Raw genomic sequence first — 19,357 nt, 5'->3', positions numbered from 1 at the left:
CACCCCCTTGAGTCTTAAGTTTGAAAGACTTTTCTTTATGGTGTTCAAGAGAATATTGTTTTTTCACTTTCATAATATTTTATAAGTTCAGAGTCTTCTCTACTCAAACACTTTAGATGAAGACGCTTCACTTATTCAAAAACACCTCTCTAATTTGAAGTTTACCCTATTCATAGAATTTTAAAATATACCTTGCTGAAGAATGGATTAGTTGTATTCAAAAACCGAGTGATCATTCAGCTCTATCTTGTTCTTTGTCATTTTCTTTTCGCAATTTCAGTCAATGCATTCCTACAAAAATCTTCACAATACCAAGTTTTTTTTTTCGTTTTATGATAACTTTTTCTAAAGTTCATAGAACAAGACGTTTATTCTTAAATTGTATTCAACACTTGTTTGATGAAAATTATTTCTAAAGCATGGAGAAAACAGTTAGGTGCTGCTGAGATTTGAACTCAGGATTTCCTGTTTACGAGACAGGTGCTTTAACCACTAAGCCACAGCACCAACGTCAATGAAGTAAAATTCATGAATAATTTATTGTTGATGATGAATATTTGTTTCCTGCTATTAATTCTTCTTTATATGTACTGTAATCTTAATCAGAAAAAGATACTCAATCACTAAACAAGTATTAATAGGTTTTAATAAACAAGTACTCTTATAAAACCCAATTTCATTTCTTGAATACTTTACAATTTTCTTTTCATGAAGGCATTAATATTGCTCAAATAGAGGTAGTAATGTCATCTACGTCTTTTTCATAGATATGTCTTTTTTTCATTTTGCAATAACAGTATTCACTCTATAATCTTGAAAATACTTGGGTTTTTATGAGGTTTAAGATGATCTGTTCAACAGTAAGATTAATCAGACTTTTATATTTTAATTGTAACAAAATAGGACCGAATGAAAATGATTTGTTATATAACAAAGAGAAAAAGCAAGGCAATGCTGAGAGTTGAACTCAGGATCTCCTGATTACTAGACAGGTGCTTTAACCAGCTAAGCCACAGCACCCCCTTGAGTCTTAAGTTTGAAAGACTTTTCTTTATGGTGTTCAAGAGAATATTGCTTTTTCACTTTCATAATATTTTATAAGTTCACAGTCTTCTCTACTCAAACACTTTAGATGAAGACGCTTCACTTATTCAAAAACACCTCTCTAATTTGAAGTTTACCCTATTCATAGAATTTTAAAATATACCTTGCTGAAGAATGGATTAGTTGTATTCAACAACCGAGTGATCATTCAGCTCTATCTTGTTCTTTGTCATTTTCTTTTCGCTATTTCAGTCAATGCATTCCTACAAAAATCTTCACAATACCAAGTATTTTATTTCGTTTAATGATAACTTTTTCTAAAGTTCATAGAACCAGACGTTTATTCTTAAATTGTATTCAACACTTGTTTGATGAAAATTATTTCTAAAGCATGGAGAAAACAGTTAGGTGCTGCTGAGATTTGAACTCAGGATTTCCTATTTACGAGACAGGCGCTTTAACCACTAAGCCACAGAACCAACGTCAATGAAGTAAAATTCATGAATAATATATTGTTGATGATGAAAATTTGTTTCCTGCTATTAATTCTTCTTTATATGTACTGTAATCTTAATCAGAAAAAGATACTCAATCACTGAACAAGTATTAATAGGTTTTAATAAACAAGTACTCTTATAAAACCCAATTTCATTTCTTGAATACTTTACAATTTTCTTTTCATGAAGGCATTAATATTGCTCAAATAGAGGTAGTAATGTCATCTACGTCTTTTTCATAGATATGTCTTTTTTTATTTTGCAATAACATTATTCACTCTATAATCTTGAAAATACTTGGGTTTTTATGAGGTTTAAGATGATCTGTTCAACAGTAAGATTAATCAGACTTTTATATTTTAATTGTATCAAAATAGGACCGAATGAAAATGATTTGTTATATAACAAAGAGAAAAGCAAGGCAATGCTGAGAGTTGAACTCAGGATCTCCTGTTTACTAGACAGGTGCTTTAACCAGCTAAGCCACAGCACCCCCTTGAGCCTTAAGTTTGAAAGACTTTTCTTTATGGTGTTCAAGAGAATATTGCTTTTTCACTTTCATAATATTTTATAAGTTAACAGTCTTCTCTACTCAAACACTTTAGATGAAGACGCTTCACTTATTCAAAAACACCTCTCTAATTTGAAGTTTACCCTATTCATAGAATTTTAAAATATACCTTGCTGAAGAATGGATTAGTTGTATTCAACAACCGAGTGATCATTCAGCTCTATCTTGTTCTTTGTCATTTTCTTTTCGCTATTTCAGTCAATGCATTCCTACAAAAATCTTCACAATACCAAGTATTTTATTTCGTTTTATGATAACTTTTTCTAAAGTTCATAGAACCAGACGTTTATTCTTAAATTGTATTCAACACTTGTTTGATGAAAATTATTTCTAAAGCATGGAGAAAACCGGTGCTGCTGAGATTCGAACTCAGGATTTCCTGTTTACGGGACGCGTGCTTTAACCACTAAGCCACAGCACCAACGTCAATGAAATAAAATTCATGAATAATTTATTGTTGATGATGAAAATTTGTTTCCTGCTATTAATTCTTCTTTATATGTACTGTAATCTTAATCACAAAAAGATACTCAATCACTAAACAAGTATTAATAAGTTTTAATAAACAAGTACTCTAATAAAACCCAGTTTCATTTCTTGAATACTTTACAATTTTCTTTTCATGAAGGCATTAATATTGCTCAAATAGAGGTAGTAATGTCACCTACGTATTTTTCATAGATATGTTTTTTTTATTTTGCAATAACAGTATTCACTCTATAATCTTGAAAATACTTGGGTTTTTATGAGGTTTAAGATGATCTGTTCAACAGTAAGATTAATCAGACTTTTATATTTTAATTATATCAAAATAGGACCTAATAAAAATGGTTTGTTATATAACAAAGAGAAAAGCAATCCACTGCTGAGAGTTGAACTCAGGATCTCCTGTTTACTAGACAGGCGATTTAACCAGCTAAGCCACAGCACCCCCTTGAGTCTTAAGTTTGAAAGACTTTTCTTTATGGTGTTCAAGAGAATATTGTTTTTTCACTTTCATAATATTTTATAAGTTCACAGTCTTCTCTACTCAAACACTTTAGATGAAGATGCTTCACGTATTCAAAAACACCTCTCAAATTTGAAGTTTACCCTATTCATGGAATTTTAAAATATACCTTGCTGAAGAATGGATTAGTTGTATTCAACAACCGAGTGATCATTCAGCTCTATCTTGTTCTTTGTCATTTTCTTTTCGCTATTTCAGTCAATGCATTCCTACAAAAATCTTCACAATACCAAGTATTTTATATCGTTTTATGATAACTTTTTCTAAAGTTCATAGAACCAGACGTTTATTCTTAAACTGTATTCAACACTTGGTTGATGAAAATTATTTCTAAAGCATGGAGAAAGCAGTTAGGTGCTGCTGAGATTTGAACTCAGGATTTCCTGTTTACGAGACAGGCGCTTTAACCACTAAGCCACAGCACCAAAGTCAATGAAATAAAATTCATGAATAATTTATTGTTGATGATGAAAATTTGTTTCCTGCTATTAATTCTTCTTTATATGTACTGTAATCTTAATCAGAAAAAGATACTCAATCACTAAACAAGTATTATTAGGTTTTAATAAACAAGTACTCTTATAAAACCCAATATCATTTCTTGAATACTTTACAATTTTCTTTTCATGAAGGCATTAATATTGCTCAAATAGAGGTAGTAATGTCATCTACGTCTTTTTCACAGATATGTCTTTTTTTATTTTGCAATAACAGTATTCACTCTATAATCTTGAAAATACTTGGGTTTTTATGAGGTTTAAGATGATCTGTTCAACAGTAAGATTAATCAGACTTTTATATTTTAATTGTATCAAAATAGGACCTAATGAAAATGATTTGTTATATAACAAAGAGAAAAGCAAGGCAATGCTGAGAGTTGAACTCAGGATCTCCTGTTTACCAGACAGGTGCTTTAACCAGCTAAGCCACAGCACCCCCTTGAGTCTTAAGTTTGAAAGACTTTTCTTTATGGTGTTCAAGAGAATATTGTTTTTCCACTTTCATAATATTTTATAAGTTCAGAGTCTTCTCTACTCAAACACTTTAGATGAAGACGCTTCACTTATTCAAAAACACCTCTCTAATTTGAAGTTTACCCTATTCATAGAATTTTAAAATATACATTGCTGAAGAATGGATTAGTTGTATTCAAAAACCGAGTAATCATTCAGCTCTATCTTGTTCTTTGTCATTTTCTTTTCGCAATTTCAGTCAATGCATTCCTACAAAAATCTTCACAATACCAAGTATTTTATTTCGTTTTATGATAACTTTTTCTAAAGTTCATAGAACAAGACGTTTATTCTTAAATTGTATTCAACACTTGTTCGATGAAAATTATTTCTAAAGCATGGAGAAAACAGTTAGGTGCTGCTGAGATTTGAACTCAGGATTTCCTGTTTACGAGACAGGCGCTTTAACCACTAAGCCACAGCACCAACGTCAATGAAGTAAAATTCATGAATAATTTATTGTTGATGATGAATATTTGTTTCCTGCTATTAATTCTTCTTTATATGTACTGTAATCTTAATCAGAAAAAGATACTCAATCACTAAACAAGTATTAATAGGTTTTAATAAACAAGTACTCTTATAAAACCCAATTTCATTTCTTGAATACTTTACAATTTTCTTTTCATGAAGGCATTAATATTGCTCAAATAGAGGTAGTAATGTCATCTACGTCTTTTTCATAGATATGTCTTTTTTTATTTTGCAACAACAGTATTCACTCTATAATCTTGAAAATACTTGGGTTTTATGAGGTTTAAGATGATCTGTTCAACACTAAGATTAATCAGACTTTTATATTTTAATTGTATCAAAATAGGACCGAATGAAAATGATTTGTTATATAACAAAGAGAAAAGCAAGGCAATGCTGAGAGTTGAACTCAGGATCTCCTGATTACTAGACAGGTGCTTTAACCAGCTAAGCCACAGCACCCCCTTGAGTCCTAAGTTTGAAAGACTTTTCTTTATGGTGTTCAAGAGAATATTGCTTTTTCACTTTCATAATATTTTATAAGTTCACAGTCTTCTCTACTCAAACACTTTAGATGAAGACGCTTCACTTATTCAAAAACACCTCTCTAATTTGAAGTTTACCCTATTCATAGAATTTTAAAATATACCTTGCTGAAGAATGGATTAGTTGTATTCAACAACCGAGTGATCATTCAGCTCTATCTTGTTCTTTGTCATTTTCTTTTCGCTATTTCAGTCAATGCATTCCTACAAAAATCTTCACAATACCAAGTATTTTATATCGTTTTATGATAACTTTTTCTAAAGTTCATAGAACAAGACGTTTATTCTTAAATTGTATTCAACACTTGTTTGATGAAAATTATTTCTAAAGCATGGAGAAAACAGTTAGGTGCTGCTGAGATTTGAACTCAGGATTTCCTGTTTACGAGACAGGCGCTTTAACCACTAAGCCACAGCACCAACGTCAATGAAGTAAAATTCATGAATAATTTATTGTTGATGATGAATATTTGTTTCCTGCTATTAATTCTTCTTTATATGTACTGTAATCTTAATCAGAAAAAGATACTCAATCACTAAACAAGTATTAATAGGTTTTAATAAACAAGTACTCTTATAAAACCCAATTTCATTTCTTGAATACTTTACAATTTTCTTTTCATGAAGGCATTAATATTGCTCAAATAGAGTTAGTAATGTCATCTACGTCTTTTTCATAGATATGTCTTTTTTTCATTTTGCAATAACAGTATTCACTCTATAATCTTGAAAATACTTGGGTTTTTATGAGGTTTAAGATGATCTGTTCAACAGTAAGATTAATCAGACTTTTATATTTTAATTGTAACAAAATAGGACCGAATGAAAATGATTTGTTATATAACAAAGAGAAAAGCAAGGCAATGCTGAGAGTTGAACTCAGGATCTCCTGATTACTAGACAGGTGCTTTAACCAGCTAAGCCACAGCACCCCCTTGAGTCTTAAGTTTGAAAGACTTTTCTTTATGGTGTTCAAGAGAATATTGCTTTTTCACTTTCATAATATTTTATAAGTTCACAGTCTTCTCTACTCAAACACTTTAGATGAAGACGCTTCACTTATTCAAAAACACCTCTCTAATTTGAAGTTTACCCTATTCATAGAATTTTAAAATATACCTTGCTGAAGAATGGATTAGTTGTATTCAACAACCGAGTGATCATTCAGCTCTATCTTGTTCTTTGTCATTTTCTTTTCGCTATTTCAGTCAATGCATTCCTACAAAAATCTTCACAATACCAAGTATTTTATTTCGTTTAATGATAACTTTTTCTAAAGTTCATAGAACCAGACGTTTATTCTTAAATTGTATTCAACACTTGTTTGATGAAAATTATTTCTAAAGCATGGAGAAAACAGTTAGGTGCTGCTGAAATTTGAACTCAGGATTTCCTATTTACGAGACAGGCGCTTTAACCACTAAGCCACAGAACCAACGTCAATGAAGTAAAATTCATGAATAATATATTGTTGATGATGAAAATTTGTTTCCTGCTATTAATTCTTCTTTATATGTACTGTAATCTTAATCAGAAAAAGATACTCAATCACTGAACAAGTATTAATAGGTTTTAATAAAAAGGTACTCTTATAAAACCCAATTTCATTTCTTGAATACTTTACAATTTTCTTTTCATGAAGGCATTAATATTGCTCAAATAGAGGTAGTAATGTCATCTACGTCTTTTTCATAGATATGTCTTTTTTTATTTTGCAATAACATTATTCACTCTATAATCTTGAAAATACTTGGGTTTTTATGAGGTTTAAGATGATCTGTTCAACAGTAAGATTAATCAGACTTTTATATTTTAATTGTATCAAAATAGGACCGAATGAAAATGATTTGTTATATAACAAAGAGAAAAGCAAGGCAATGCTGAGAGTTGAACTCAGGATCTCCTGTTTACTAGACAGGTGCTTTAACCAGCTAAGCCACAGCACCCCCTTGAGCCTTAAGTTTGAAAGACTTTTCTTTATGGTGTTCAAGAGAATATTGCTTTTTCACTTTCATAATATTTTATAAGTTCACAGTCTTCTCTACTCAAACACTTTAGATGAAGACGCTTCACTTATTCAAAAACACCTCTCTAATTTGAAGTTTACCCTACTCATAGAATTTTAAAATATGCCTTGCTGAAGAATGGATTAGTTGTATTCAACAACCGAGTGATCATTCAGCTCTATCTTGTTCTTTGTCATTTTCTTTTCGCTATTTCAGTCAATGCATTCCTACAAAAATCTTCACAATACCAAGTATTTTATTTCGTTTAATGATAACTTTTTCTAAAGTTCATAGAACCAGACGTTTATTCTTAAATTGTATTCAACACTTGTTTGATGAAAATTATTTCTAAAGCATGGAGAAAACAGTTAGGTGTTGCTGAGATTTGAACTCAGGATTTCCTGTTTACGAGACAGGCGCTTTAACCACTAAGCCACAGCACCAACATCAATGAAGTAAAATTCATGAAAAATTTATTGTTGATGATGAAAATTTGTTTCCTGCTATTAATTCTTCTTTATATGTACTGTAATCTTAATCACAAAAAGATACTCAATCACTAAACAAGTATTAATAAGTTTTAATAAACAAGTACTCTAATAAAACCCAGTTTCATTTCTTGAATACTTTACAATTTTCTTTTCATGAAGGCATTAATATTGCTCAAATAGAGGTAGTAATGTCACCTACGTATTTTTCATAGATATGTTTTTTTTTATTTTGCAATAACAGTATTCACTCTATAATCTTGAAAATACTTGGGTTTTTATGAGGTTTAAGATGATCTGTTCAACAGTAAGATTAATCAGACTTTTATATTTTAATTATATCAATATAGGACCTAATAAAAATGGTTTGTTATATAACAAAGAGAAAAGGAATCCACTGCTGAGAGTTGAACTCAGGATCTCCTGTTTACTAGACAGGCGCTTTAACCAGCTAAGCCACAGCACCCCCTTGAGTCTTAAGTTTGAAAGACTTTTCTTTATGGTGTTCAAGAGAATATTGTTTTTTCACTTTCATAATATTTTATAAGTTCACAGTCTTCTCTACTCAAACACTTTAGATGAAGATGCTTCACGTATTCAAAAACACCTCTCAAATTTGAAGTTTACCCTATTCATGGAATTTTAAAATATACCTTGCTGAAGAATGGATTAGTTGTATTCAACAACCGAGTGATCATTCAGCTCTATCTTGTTCTTTGTCATTTTCTTTTCGCTATTTCAGTCAATGCATTCCTACAAAAATCTTCACAATAGCAAGTATTTTATATCGTTTTATGATAACTTTTTCTAAAGTTCATAGAACCAGACGTTTATTCTTAAATTGTATTCAACACTTGTTTGATGAAAATTATTTCTAAAGCATGGAGAAAGCAGTTAGGTGCTGCTGAGATTTGAACTCAGGATTTCCTGTTTACGAGACAGGCGCTTTAACCACTAAGCCACAGCACCAAAGTCAATTAAATAAAATTCATGAATAATTTATTGTTGATGATGAAAATTTGTTTCCTGCTATTAATTCTTCTTTATATGTACTGTAATCTTAATCAGAAAAAGATACTCAATCACTAAACAAGTATTATTAGGTTTTAATAAACAAGTACTCTTATAAAACCCAATATCATTTCTTGAATACTTTACAATTTTCTTTTCATGAAGGCATTAATATTGCTCAAATAGAGGTAGTAATGTCATCTACGTCTTTTTCACAGATATGTCTTTTTTTATTTTGCAATAACAGTATTCACTCTATAATCTTGAAAATACTTGGGTTTTTATGAGGTTTAAGATGATCTGTTCAACAGTAAGATTAATCAGACTTTTATATTTTAATTGTATCAAAATAGGACCTAATGAAAATGATTTGTTATATAACAAAGAGAAAAGCAAGGCAATGCTGAGAGTTGAACTCAGGATCTCCTGTTTACCAGACAGGTGCTTTAACCAGCTAAGCCACAGCACCCCCTTGAGTCTTAAGTTTGAAAGACTTTTCTTTATGGTGTTCAAGAGAATATTGTTTTTTCACTTTCATAATATTTTATAAGTTCAGAGTCTTCTCTACTCAAACACTTTAGATGAAGACGCTTCACTTATTCAAAAACACCTCTCTAATTTGAAGTTTACCCTATTCATAGAATTTTAAAATATACCTTGCTGAAGAATGGATTAGTTGTATTCAACAACCGAGTGATCATTCAGCTCTATCTTGTTCTTTGTCATTTTCTTTTCGCTATTTCAGTCAATGCATTCCTACAAAAATCTTCACAATACCAAGTATTTTATATCGTTTTATGATAACTTTTTCTAAAGTTCATAGAACCAGACGTTTATTCTTAAATTGTATTCAACACTTGTTTGATGAAAATTATTTCTAAAGCATGGAGAAAGCAGTTAGGTGCTGCTGAGATTTGAACTCAGGATTTCCTGTTTACGAGACAGGCGCTTTAACCACTAAGCCACAGCACCAAAGTCAATGAAATAAAATTCATGAATAATTTATTGTTGATGATGAAAATTTGTTTCCTGCTACTAATTCTTCTTTATATGTACTGTAATCTTAATCAGAAAAAGATACTCAATCACTAAACAAGTATTATTAGGTTTTAATAAACAAGTACTCTTATAAAACCCAATATCATTTCTTGAATACTTTACAATTTTCTTTTCATGAAGGCATTAATATTGCTCAAATAGAGGTAGTAATGTCATCTACGTCTTTTTCACAGATATGTCTTTTTTTATTTTGCAATAACAGTATTCACTCTATAATCTTGAAAATACTTGGGTTTTTATGAGGTTTAAGATGATCTGTTCAACAGTAAGATTAATCAGACTTTTATATTTTAATTGTATCAAAATAGGACCTAATGAAAATGATTTGTTATATAACAAAGAGAAAAGCAAGGCAATGCTGAGAGTTGAACTCAGGATCTCCTGTTTACCAGACAGGTGCTTTAACCAGCTAAGCCACAGCACCCCCTTGAGTCTTAAGTTTGAAAGACTTTTCTTTATGGTGTTCAAGAGAATATTGTTTTTTCACTTTCATAATATTTTATAAGTTCAGAGTCTTCTCTACTCAAACACTTTAGATGAAGACGCTTCACTTATTCAAAAACACCTCTCTAATTTGAAGTTTACCCTATTCATAGAATTTTAAAATATACCTTGCTGAAGAATGGATTAGTTGTATTCAAAAACCGAGTGATCATTCAGCTCTATCTTGTTCTTTGTCATTTTCTTTTCGCAATTTCAGTCAATGCATTCCTACAAAAATCTTCACAATACCAAGTATTTTATTTCGTTTTATGATAACTTTTTCTAAAGTTCATAGAACAAGACGTTTATTCTTAAATTGTATTCAACACTTGTTCGATGAAAATTATTTCTAAAGCATGGAGAAAACAGTTAGGTGCTGCTGAGATTTGAACTCAGGATTTCCTGTTTACGAGACAGGCGCTTTAACCACTAAGCCACAGCACCAACGTCAATGAAGTAAAATTCATGAATAATTTATTGTTGATGATGAATATTTGTTTCCTGCTATTAATTCTTCTTTATATGTACTGTAATCTTAATCAGAAAAAGATACTCAATCACTAAACAAGTATTAATAGGTTTTAATAAACAAGTACTCTTATAAAACCCAATTTCATTTCTTGAATACTTTACAATTTTCTTTTCATGAAGGCATTAATATTGCTCAAATAGAGGTAGTAATGTCATCTACGTCTTTTTCATAGATATGTCTTTTTTTATTTTGCAACAACAGTATTCACTCTATAATCTTGAAAATACTTGGGTTTTATGAGGTTTAAGATGATCTGTTCAACACTAAGATTAATCAGACTTTTATATTTTAATTGTATCAAAATAGGACCGAATGAAAATGATTTGTTATATAACAAAGAGAAAAGCAAGGCAATGCTGAGAGTTGAACTCAGGATCTCCTGATTACTAGACAGGTGCTTTAACCAGCTAAGCCACAGCACCCCCTTGAGTCTTAAGTTTGAAAGACTTTTCTTTATGGTGTTCAAGAGAATATTGCTTTTTCACTTTCATAATATTTTATAAGTTCACAGTCTTCTCTACTCAAACACTTTAGATGAAGACGCTTCACTTATTCAAAAACACCTCTCTAATTTGAAGTTTACCCTATTCATAGAATTTTAAAATATACCTTGCTGAAGAATGGATTAGTTGTATTCAACAACCGAGTGATCATTCAGCTCTATCTTGTTCTTTGTCATTTTCTTTTCGCTATTTCAGTCAATGCATTCCTACAAAAATCTTCACAATACCAAGTATTTTATTTCGTTTAATGATAACTTTTTCTAAAGTTCATAGAACCAGACGTTTATTCTTAAATTGTATTCAACACTTGTTTGATGAAAATTATTTCTAAAGCATGGAGAAAACAGTTAGGTGCTGCTGAGATTTGAACTCAGGATTTCCTATTTACAAGACAGGCGCTTTAACCACTAAGCCACAGAACCAACGTCAATGAAGTAAAATTCATGAATAATATATTGTTGATGATGAAAATTTGTTTCCTGCTATTAATTCTTCTTTATATGTACTGTAATCTTAATCAGAAAAAGATACTCAATCACTGAACAAGTATTAATAGGTTTTAATAAACAAGTACTCTTATAAAACCCAATTTCATTTCTTGAATACTTTACAATTTTCTTTTCATGAAGGCATTAATATTGCTCAAATAGAGGTAGTAATGTCATCTACGTCTTTTTCATAGATATGTCTTTTTTTATTTTGCAATAACAGTATTCACTCTATAATCTTGAAAATACTTGGGTTTTTATGAGGTTTAAGATGATCTGTTCAACAGTAAGATTAATCAGACTTTTATATTTTAATTGTATCAAAATAGGACCGAATGAAAATGATTTGTTATATAACAAAGAGAAAAGCAAGGCAATGCTGAGAGTTGAACTCAGGATCTCCTGTTTACTAGACAGGTGCTTTAACCAGCTAAGCCACAGCACCCCCTTGAGTCTTAAGTTTGAAAGACTTTTCTTTATGGTGTTCAAGAGAATATTGCTTTTTCACTTTCATAATATTTTAAAAGTTCACAGTCTTCTCTACTCAAACACTTTAGATGAAGACGCTTCACTTATTCAAAAACACCTCTCTAATTTGAAGTTTACCCTATTCATAGAATTTTAAAATATACCTTGCTGAAGAATGGATTAGTTGTATTCAACAACCGAGTGATCATTCAGCTCTATCTTGTTCTTTGTCATTTTCTTTTCGCTATTTCAGTCAATGCATTCCTACAAAAATCTTCACAATACCAAGTATTTTATTTCGTTTAATGATAACTTTTTCTAAAGTTCATAGAACCAGACGTTTATTCTTAAATTGTATTCAACACTTGTTTGATGAAAATTATTTCTAAAGCATGGAGAAAAAAGTTAGGTGTTGCTGAGATTTGAACTCATGATTTCTTGTTTACGAGACAGGCGCTTTAACCACTAAGCCACAGCACCAACATCAATGAAGTAAAATTCATGAAAAATGTATTGTTGATGATGAAAATTTGTTTCCTGCTATTAATTCTTCTTTATATGTACTGTAATCTTAATAAGAAAAAGATACTCAATCACTAAACAAGTATTAATAGATTTTAATAAACAAGTACTTTTATAAAGCCCAATTTCATTTCTTGAATACTTTACAATTTTCTTTTCATGAAGGCATTAATATTGCTCAAATAGAGGTAGTAATGTCATCTACGTCTTTTTCATAGATATGTCTTTTTTTATTTTGCAATAACAGTATTCACTCTATAATCTTGATAATACTTGGGTTTTTATGAGGTTTAAGATGATCTGTTCAACAGTAAGATTAATCAGACTTTTATACTTTAATTGTATCAAAATAGGACCTAAAGAAAATGATTTGTTATATAACAAAGAGAAAAGCAAGGCACTGCAGAGAGATGAACTCAGGATCTCCTGTTTACTAGACAGGTGCTTTAACCAGCTAAGCCACAGCACCCCCTTGAGTCTTAAGTTTGAAAGACTTTTCTTTATGGTGTTCAAGAGAATATTGTTTTTTCACTTTCATAATATTTTATACGTTCACAGTCTTCTCTACTCAAACACTTTAGATGAAGACGCTTCACTTATTCAAAAACACCTCTCTAATTTGAAGTTTACCCTATTCATAGAATTTTAAAATATACTTTGCTGAAGAATGGATTAGTTGTATTCAACAACCGAGTGATCATTCAGCTCTATCTAGTTCTTTGTCATTTTCTTTTCGCTATTTCAGTCAATGCATTCCTACAAAAATCTTCACAATACCAAGTATTTTATTTCGTTTTAGATAACTTTTTCTAAAGTTCATAAAACCAGACGTTTATTCTTAAATTGTATTCAACACTTGTTTGATGAAAATTATTTCTAAAGCATGGAGAAAAAAGTTAGGTGTTGCTGAGATTTGAACTCAGGATTTCCTGTTTACGAGACAGGCGCTTTAACCACTAAGCCACAGCTTCAACGTCAATGAAGTAAAATTCATGAATAATTTATTGTTGATTATGAAAATTTGCTTCCTGCTATTTATTCTTTTTTATATGTACTGTAATCTTAATCAGAAAAAGATACTCAATCACTAAACAAGTATTAATAGATTTTAATAAACAAGTACTCTTATAAAACCCAATTTCATTTCTTGAATACTTTACAATTTTCTTTTCATGAAGGCATTAATATTGCTCAAATAGAGGTAGTAATGTCATCTATGTCTTTTTCATAGATATGTCTTTTTTAATTTTGCAATAACAGTATTCACTCTAAAATCTTGAAAGTACTTGGGTTTTTATGAGGTTTAAGATGATCTGTTCAACAGTAAGATTAATCAGACTTTTATACTTTAATTGTATCAAAATAGGACCTAAAGAAAATGATTTGTTATATAACAAAGAGAAAAGCAAGGCACTGCAGAGAGATGAATTCAGGATCTCCTGCTTACTAGACAGGCGCTTTAACCAGCTAAGCCACAGCACCCCCTTGAGTCTTAAGTTTGAAAGACTTTTCTTTATGGGGTTAAGAGAATATTGTTTTTTCACTTTCATAATATTTTATAAGTTCACAGTCTTCTCTACTCAAACACTTTTGATGAAGACGCTTCACTTATTCAAAAACACCTCTCTAATTTGAAGTTTACCCTATTCAAAGAATTTTAAAATATACCTTGCTGAAGAATGGATTAGTTGTATTCAACAACCGAGTGATCATTCGGCTCTATCTTGTTCTTTGTCATTTTCTTTTCGCTATTTCAGTCAATGCATTCCTACAAAAATCTTCACAATAGCAAGTTTTTTATTTCTTTTTATGATAACTTTTTCTAAAGTTCATAGAACCAGACGTTTATTCTTAAATTGTATTCAACACTTGTTTGATGAAAATGCGTTCTAATGCATGGAGAAAACCGGTGCTGCTGAGATTCGAACTCAGGATTTCCTGTTTACGGGACGCGTGCTTTAACCACTTAGCCACAGCACCAACGTCAATGAAATAAAATTCATGAATAAATTATTGTTGATGATGAAAATTTGTTTCCTGCTATTAATTCTACTTTATGGTGTTCAAGAGAATATTGTTTTTTCACTTTCATAATATTTTATAAGTTCACAGTCTTCTCTACTCAAACACTTTAGATGAAGATGCTTCACGTATTCAAAAACACCTCTCAAATTTGAAGTTTACCCTATTCATGGAATTTTAAAATATACCTTGCTGAAGAATGGATTAGTTGTATTCAACAACCGAGTGATCATTCAGCTCTATCTTGTTCTTTGTCATTTTCTTTTTGCTATTTCAGTCAATGCATTCCTACAAAAATCTTCACAATACCAAGTATTTTATATCGTTTTATGATAACTTTTTCTAAAGTTCATAGAACCAGACGTTTATTCTTAAATTGTATTCAACACTTGTTTGATGAAAATTATTTCTAAAGCATGGAGAAAACAGTTAGGTGCTGCTGAGATTTGAACTCAGTAATTCTTGTTTACGAGACAGGCGCTTTAACCACTAAGCCACAGCACCAAAGTCAATGAAATAAAATTCATGAATAATTTATTGTTGATGATGAAAATTTGTTTCCTGCTATTAATTCTTCTTTATATGTACTGTAATCTTAATCACAAAAAGATACTCAATTACTAAACAAGTATTAATAAGTTTTAATAAACAATTACTCTAATAAAACCCAATTTCATTTCTTGAATACTTTACAATTTTCTTTTCATGAAGGCATTAATATTGCTCAAATAGAGGTAGTAATGTCATCTACGTCTTTTTCATAGATATGTCTTTTTTTATTTTGCAATAACAGTATTCACTCTATAATCTTGAAAATGCTTGGGTTTTTATGAGGTTTAAGATGATCTGTTCAACAGTAAGATTAATCAGACTTTTATATTTTAATTGTATCAAAATAGGACCTAATGAAAATGATTTGTTATATAACAAAGAGAAAAGCAAGACACTGCTGAGAGTTGAACTCAGGATCTCCTGTTTACTAGACAGGCGCTTTAACCAGCTAAGCCACAGCACCCCCTTGAGTCTCAAGTTTGAAAGACTTTTCTTTATGGTGTTCAAGAGAATATTGTTTTTTCACTTTCATAATATTTTATAAGTTCACAGTCTTCTCTACTCAAACACTTTAGATAAAGACGCTTCACTTATTCAAAAACACCTCTCTAATTTGAAGTTTACCCTATTCATAGAATTTTAAAATATACCTTGCTGAAGAATGGATTAGTTGTATTCAACAACCGAGTGATCATTCAGCTCTATCTTGTTCTTTGTCATTTTCTTTTCGCTATTTCAGTCAATGCATTCCTACAAAAATCTTCACAATACCAAGTATTTTATTTCGTTTAATGATAACTTTTTCTAAAGTTCATAGAACCAGACGTTTATTCTTAAATTGTATTCAACACTTGTTTGATGAAAATTATTTCTAAAGCATGGAGAAAAAAGTTAGGTGTTGCTGAGATTTGAACTCATGATTTCCTGTTTACGAGACAGGCGCTTTAACCACTAAGCCACAGCACCAACATCAATGAAGTAAAATTCATGAAAAATGTATTGTTGATGATGAAAATTTGTTTCCTGCTATTAATTCTTCTTTATATGTACTGTAATCTTAATAAGAAAAAGATACTCAATCACTAAACAAGTATTAATAGATTTTAATAAACAAGTACTTTTATAAAGCCCAATTTCATTTCTTGAATACTTTACAATTTTCTTTTCATGAAGGCATTAATATTGCTCAAATAGAGGTAGTAATGTCATCTACGTCTTTTTCATAGATATGTCTTTTTTTATTTTGCAATAACAGTATTCACTCTATAATCTTGATAATACTTGGGTTTTTATGAGGTTTAAGATGATCTGTTCAACAGTAAGATTAATCAGACTTTTATACTTTAATTGTATCAAAATAGGACCTAAAGAAAATGATTTGTTATATAACAAAGAGAAAAGCAAGGCACTGCAGAGAGATGAACTCAGGATCTCCTGTTTACTAGACAGGTGCTTTAACCAGCTAAGCCACAGCACCCCCTTGAGTCTTAAGTTTGAAAGACTTTTCTTTATGGTGTTCAAGAGAATATTGTTTTTTCACTTTCATAATATTTTATACGTTCACAGTCTTCTCTACTCAAACACTTTAGATGAAGACGCTTCACTTATTCAAAAACACCTCTCTAATTTGAAGTTTACCCTATTCATAGAATTTTAAAATATACTTTGCTGAAGAATGGATTAGTTGTATTCAACAACCGAGTGATCATTCAGCTCTATCTAGTTCTTTGTCATTTTCTTTTCGCTATTTCAGTCAATGCATTCCTACAAAAATCTTCACAATACCAAGTATTTTATTTCGTTTTAGATAACTTTTTCTAAAGTTCATAAAACCAGACGTTTATTCTTAAATTGTATTCAACACTTGTTTGATGAAAATTATTTCTAAAGCATGGAGAAAAAAGTTAGGTGTTGCTGAGATTTGAACTCAGGATTTCCTGTTTACGAGACAGGCGCTTTAACCACTAAGCCACAGCTTCAACGTCAATGAAGTAAAATTCATGAATAATTTATTGTTGATTATGAAAATTTGCTTCCTGCTATTTATTCTTTTTTATATGTACTGTAATCTTAATCAGAAAAAGATACTCAATCACTAAACAAGTATTAATAGATTTTAATAAACAAGTACTCTTATAAAACCCAATTTCATTTCTTGAATACTTTACAATTTTCTTTTCATGAAGGCATTAATATTGCTCAAATAGAGGTAGTAATGTCATCTACGTCTTTTTCATAGATATGTCTTTTTTAATTTTGCAATAACAGTATTCACTCTAAAATCTTGAAAGTACTTGGGTTTTTATGAGGTTTAAGATGATCTGTTCAACAGTAAGATTAATCAGACTTTTATACTTTAATTGTATCAAAATAGGACCTAAAGAAAATGATTTGTTATATAACAAAGAGAAAAGCAAGGCACTGCAGAGAGATGAATTCAGGATCTCCTGCTTACTAGACAGGCGCTTTAACCAGCTAAGCCACAGCACCCCCTTGAGTCTTAAGTTTGAAAGACTTTTCTTTATGGGGTTAAGAGAATATTGTTTTTTCACTTTCATAATATTTTATAAGTTCACAGTCTTCTCTACTCAAACACTTTTGATGAAGACGCTTCACTTATTCAAAAACACCTCTCTAATTTGAAGTTTACCCAATTCAAAGAATTTTAAAATATACCTTGCTGAAGAATGGATTAGTTGTATTCAACAACCGAGTGATCATTCGGCTCTATCTTGTTCTTTGTCATTTTCTTTTCGCTATTTCAGTCAATGCATTCCTACAAAAATCTTCACAATAGCAAGTTTTTTATTTCTTTTTATGATAACTTTTTCTAAAGTTCATAGAACCAGACGTTTATTCTTAAATTGTATTCAACACTTGTTTGATGAAAATGCGTTCTAAAGCATGGAGAAAACCGGTGCTGCTGAGATTCGAACTCAGGATTTCCTGTTTACGGGACGCGTGCTTTAACCACTTAGCCACAGCACCAACGTCAATGAAATAAAATTCATGAATAAATTATTGTTGATGATGAAAATTTGTTTCCTGCTATTAATTCTACTTTATGGTGTTCAAGAGAATATTGTTTTTTCACTTTCATAATATTTTATAAGTTCACAGTCTTCTCTACTCAAACACTTTAGATGAAGATGCTTCACGTATTCAAAAACACCTCTCAAATTTGAAGTTTACCCTATTCATGGAATTTTAAAATATACCTTGCTGAAGAATGGATTAGTTGTATTCAACAACCGAGTGATCATTCAGCTCTATCTTGTTCTTTGTCATTTTCTTTTTGCTATTTCAGTCAATGCATTCCTACAAAAATCTTCACAATACCAAGTATTTTATATCGTTTTATGATAACTTTTTCTAAAGTTCATAGAACCAGACGTTTATTCTTAAATTGTATTCAACACTTGTTTGATGAAAATTATTTCTAAAGCATGGAGAAAACAGTTAGGTGCTGCTGAGATTTGAACGTAGTAATTCTTGTTTACGAGACAGGCGCTTTAACCACTAAGCCACAGCACCAAAGTCAATGAAATAAAATTCATGAATAATTTATTGTTGATGATGAAAATTTGTTTCCTGCTATTAATTCTTCTTTATATGTACTGTAATCTTAATCACAAAAAGATACTCAATTACTAAACAAGTATTAATAAGTTTTAATAAACAATTACTCTAATAAAACCCAATTTCATTTCTTGAATACTTTACAATTTTCTTTTCATGAAGGCATTAATATTGCTCAAATAGAGGTAGTAATGTCATCTACGTCTTTTTCATAGATATGTCTTTTTTTATTTTGCAATAACAGTATTCACTCTATAATCTTGAAAATGCTTGGGTTTTTATGAGGTTTAAGATGATCTGTTCAACAGTAAGATTAATCAGACTTTTATATTTTAATTGTATCAAAATAGGACCTAATGAAAATGATTTGTTATATAACAAAGAGAAAAGCAAGACACTGCTGAGAGTTGAACTCAGGATCTCCTGTTTACTAGACAGGCGCTTTAACCAGCTAAGCCACAGCACCCCCTTGAGTCTCAAGTTTGAAAGAC

The 19,357-nt window shown here is 30.4% G+C and overlaps 17 non-coding genes across 17 annotated transcripts; all 17 read right to left on the bottom strand.

Moving 5' to 3' along the window:
* Window positions 1-434: 434 nt before the first annotated feature.
* Window positions 435-507, bottom strand: TRNAT-CGU (transfer RNA threonine (anticodon CGU)). The gene has a single exon. It is a non-coding gene; the product is annotated as a tRNA-Thr (tRNA).
* Window positions 508-1,450: 943 nt separating this feature from the next.
* Window positions 1,451-1,523, bottom strand: TRNAT-CGU (transfer RNA threonine (anticodon CGU)). Its single transcript has one exon. It is a non-coding gene; the product is annotated as a tRNA-Thr (tRNA).
* A 1,950-nt stretch (window positions 1,524-3,473) lies between these two features.
* Window positions 3,474-3,546, bottom strand: TRNAT-CGU (transfer RNA threonine (anticodon CGU)). Its single transcript has one exon. It is a non-coding gene; the product is annotated as a tRNA-Thr (tRNA).
* Window positions 3,547-3,983: 437 nt separating this feature from the next.
* On the bottom strand, window positions 3,984-4,057 carry TRNAT-GGU (transfer RNA threonine (anticodon GGU)). The gene has a single exon. It is a non-coding gene; the product is annotated as a tRNA-Thr (tRNA).
* A 430-nt stretch (window positions 4,058-4,487) lies between these two features.
* TRNAT-CGU (transfer RNA threonine (anticodon CGU)) lies at window positions 4,488-4,560 on the bottom strand. Its single transcript has one exon. It is a non-coding gene; the product is annotated as a tRNA-Thr (tRNA).
* Window positions 4,561-5,500: 940 nt separating this feature from the next.
* TRNAT-CGU (transfer RNA threonine (anticodon CGU)) lies at window positions 5,501-5,573 on the bottom strand. The gene has a single exon. It is a non-coding gene; the product is annotated as a tRNA-Thr (tRNA).
* Window positions 5,574-7,529: 1,956 nt separating this feature from the next.
* Window positions 7,530-7,602, bottom strand: TRNAT-CGU (transfer RNA threonine (anticodon CGU)). Its single transcript has one exon. It is a non-coding gene; the product is annotated as a tRNA-Thr (tRNA).
* A 941-nt stretch (window positions 7,603-8,543) lies between these two features.
* Window positions 8,544-8,616, bottom strand: TRNAT-CGU (transfer RNA threonine (anticodon CGU)). Its single transcript has one exon. It is a non-coding gene; the product is annotated as a tRNA-Thr (tRNA).
* A 437-nt stretch (window positions 8,617-9,053) lies between these two features.
* TRNAT-GGU (transfer RNA threonine (anticodon GGU)) lies at window positions 9,054-9,127 on the bottom strand. The gene has a single exon. It is a non-coding gene; the product is annotated as a tRNA-Thr (tRNA).
* Window positions 9,128-9,557: 430 nt separating this feature from the next.
* TRNAT-CGU (transfer RNA threonine (anticodon CGU)) lies at window positions 9,558-9,630 on the bottom strand. Its single transcript has one exon. It is a non-coding gene; the product is annotated as a tRNA-Thr (tRNA).
* A 437-nt stretch (window positions 9,631-10,067) lies between these two features.
* Window positions 10,068-10,141, bottom strand: TRNAT-GGU (transfer RNA threonine (anticodon GGU)). The gene has a single exon. It is a non-coding gene; the product is annotated as a tRNA-Thr (tRNA).
* Window positions 10,142-10,571: 430 nt separating this feature from the next.
* TRNAT-CGU (transfer RNA threonine (anticodon CGU)) lies at window positions 10,572-10,644 on the bottom strand. Its single transcript has one exon. It is a non-coding gene; the product is annotated as a tRNA-Thr (tRNA).
* Window positions 10,645-11,584: 940 nt separating this feature from the next.
* Window positions 11,585-11,657, bottom strand: TRNAT-UGU (transfer RNA threonine (anticodon UGU)). Its single transcript has one exon. It is a non-coding gene; the product is annotated as a tRNA-Thr (tRNA).
* Window positions 11,658-15,166: 3,509 nt separating this feature from the next.
* Window positions 15,167-15,239, bottom strand: TRNAT-CGU (transfer RNA threonine (anticodon CGU)). Its single transcript has one exon. It is a non-coding gene; the product is annotated as a tRNA-Thr (tRNA).
* A 437-nt stretch (window positions 15,240-15,676) lies between these two features.
* TRNAT-AGU (transfer RNA threonine (anticodon AGU)) lies at window positions 15,677-15,750 on the bottom strand. Its single transcript has one exon. It is a non-coding gene; the product is annotated as a tRNA-Thr (tRNA).
* A 430-nt stretch (window positions 15,751-16,180) lies between these two features.
* TRNAT-CGU (transfer RNA threonine (anticodon CGU)) lies at window positions 16,181-16,253 on the bottom strand. The gene has a single exon. It is a non-coding gene; the product is annotated as a tRNA-Thr (tRNA).
* A 3,005-nt stretch (window positions 16,254-19,258) lies between these two features.
* Window positions 19,259-19,332, bottom strand: TRNAT-AGU (transfer RNA threonine (anticodon AGU)). Its single transcript has one exon. It is a non-coding gene; the product is annotated as a tRNA-Thr (tRNA).
* Between the last annotated feature and the right edge of the window lie 25 nt (window positions 19,333-19,357).

This window comes from Lissotriton helveticus, chromosome 4_1, assembly GCF_964261635.1.
Source record: "Lissotriton helveticus chromosome 4_1, aLisHel1.1, whole genome shotgun sequence".
In the NCBI taxonomy this organism is placed as follows: Eukaryota; Metazoa; Chordata; class Amphibia; order Caudata; family Salamandridae; genus Lissotriton; species Lissotriton helveticus.
The sequence above is the reverse complement of the archived record's forward strand: the minus strand, read 5'-3'. Positions and strand labels throughout refer to the sequence as shown.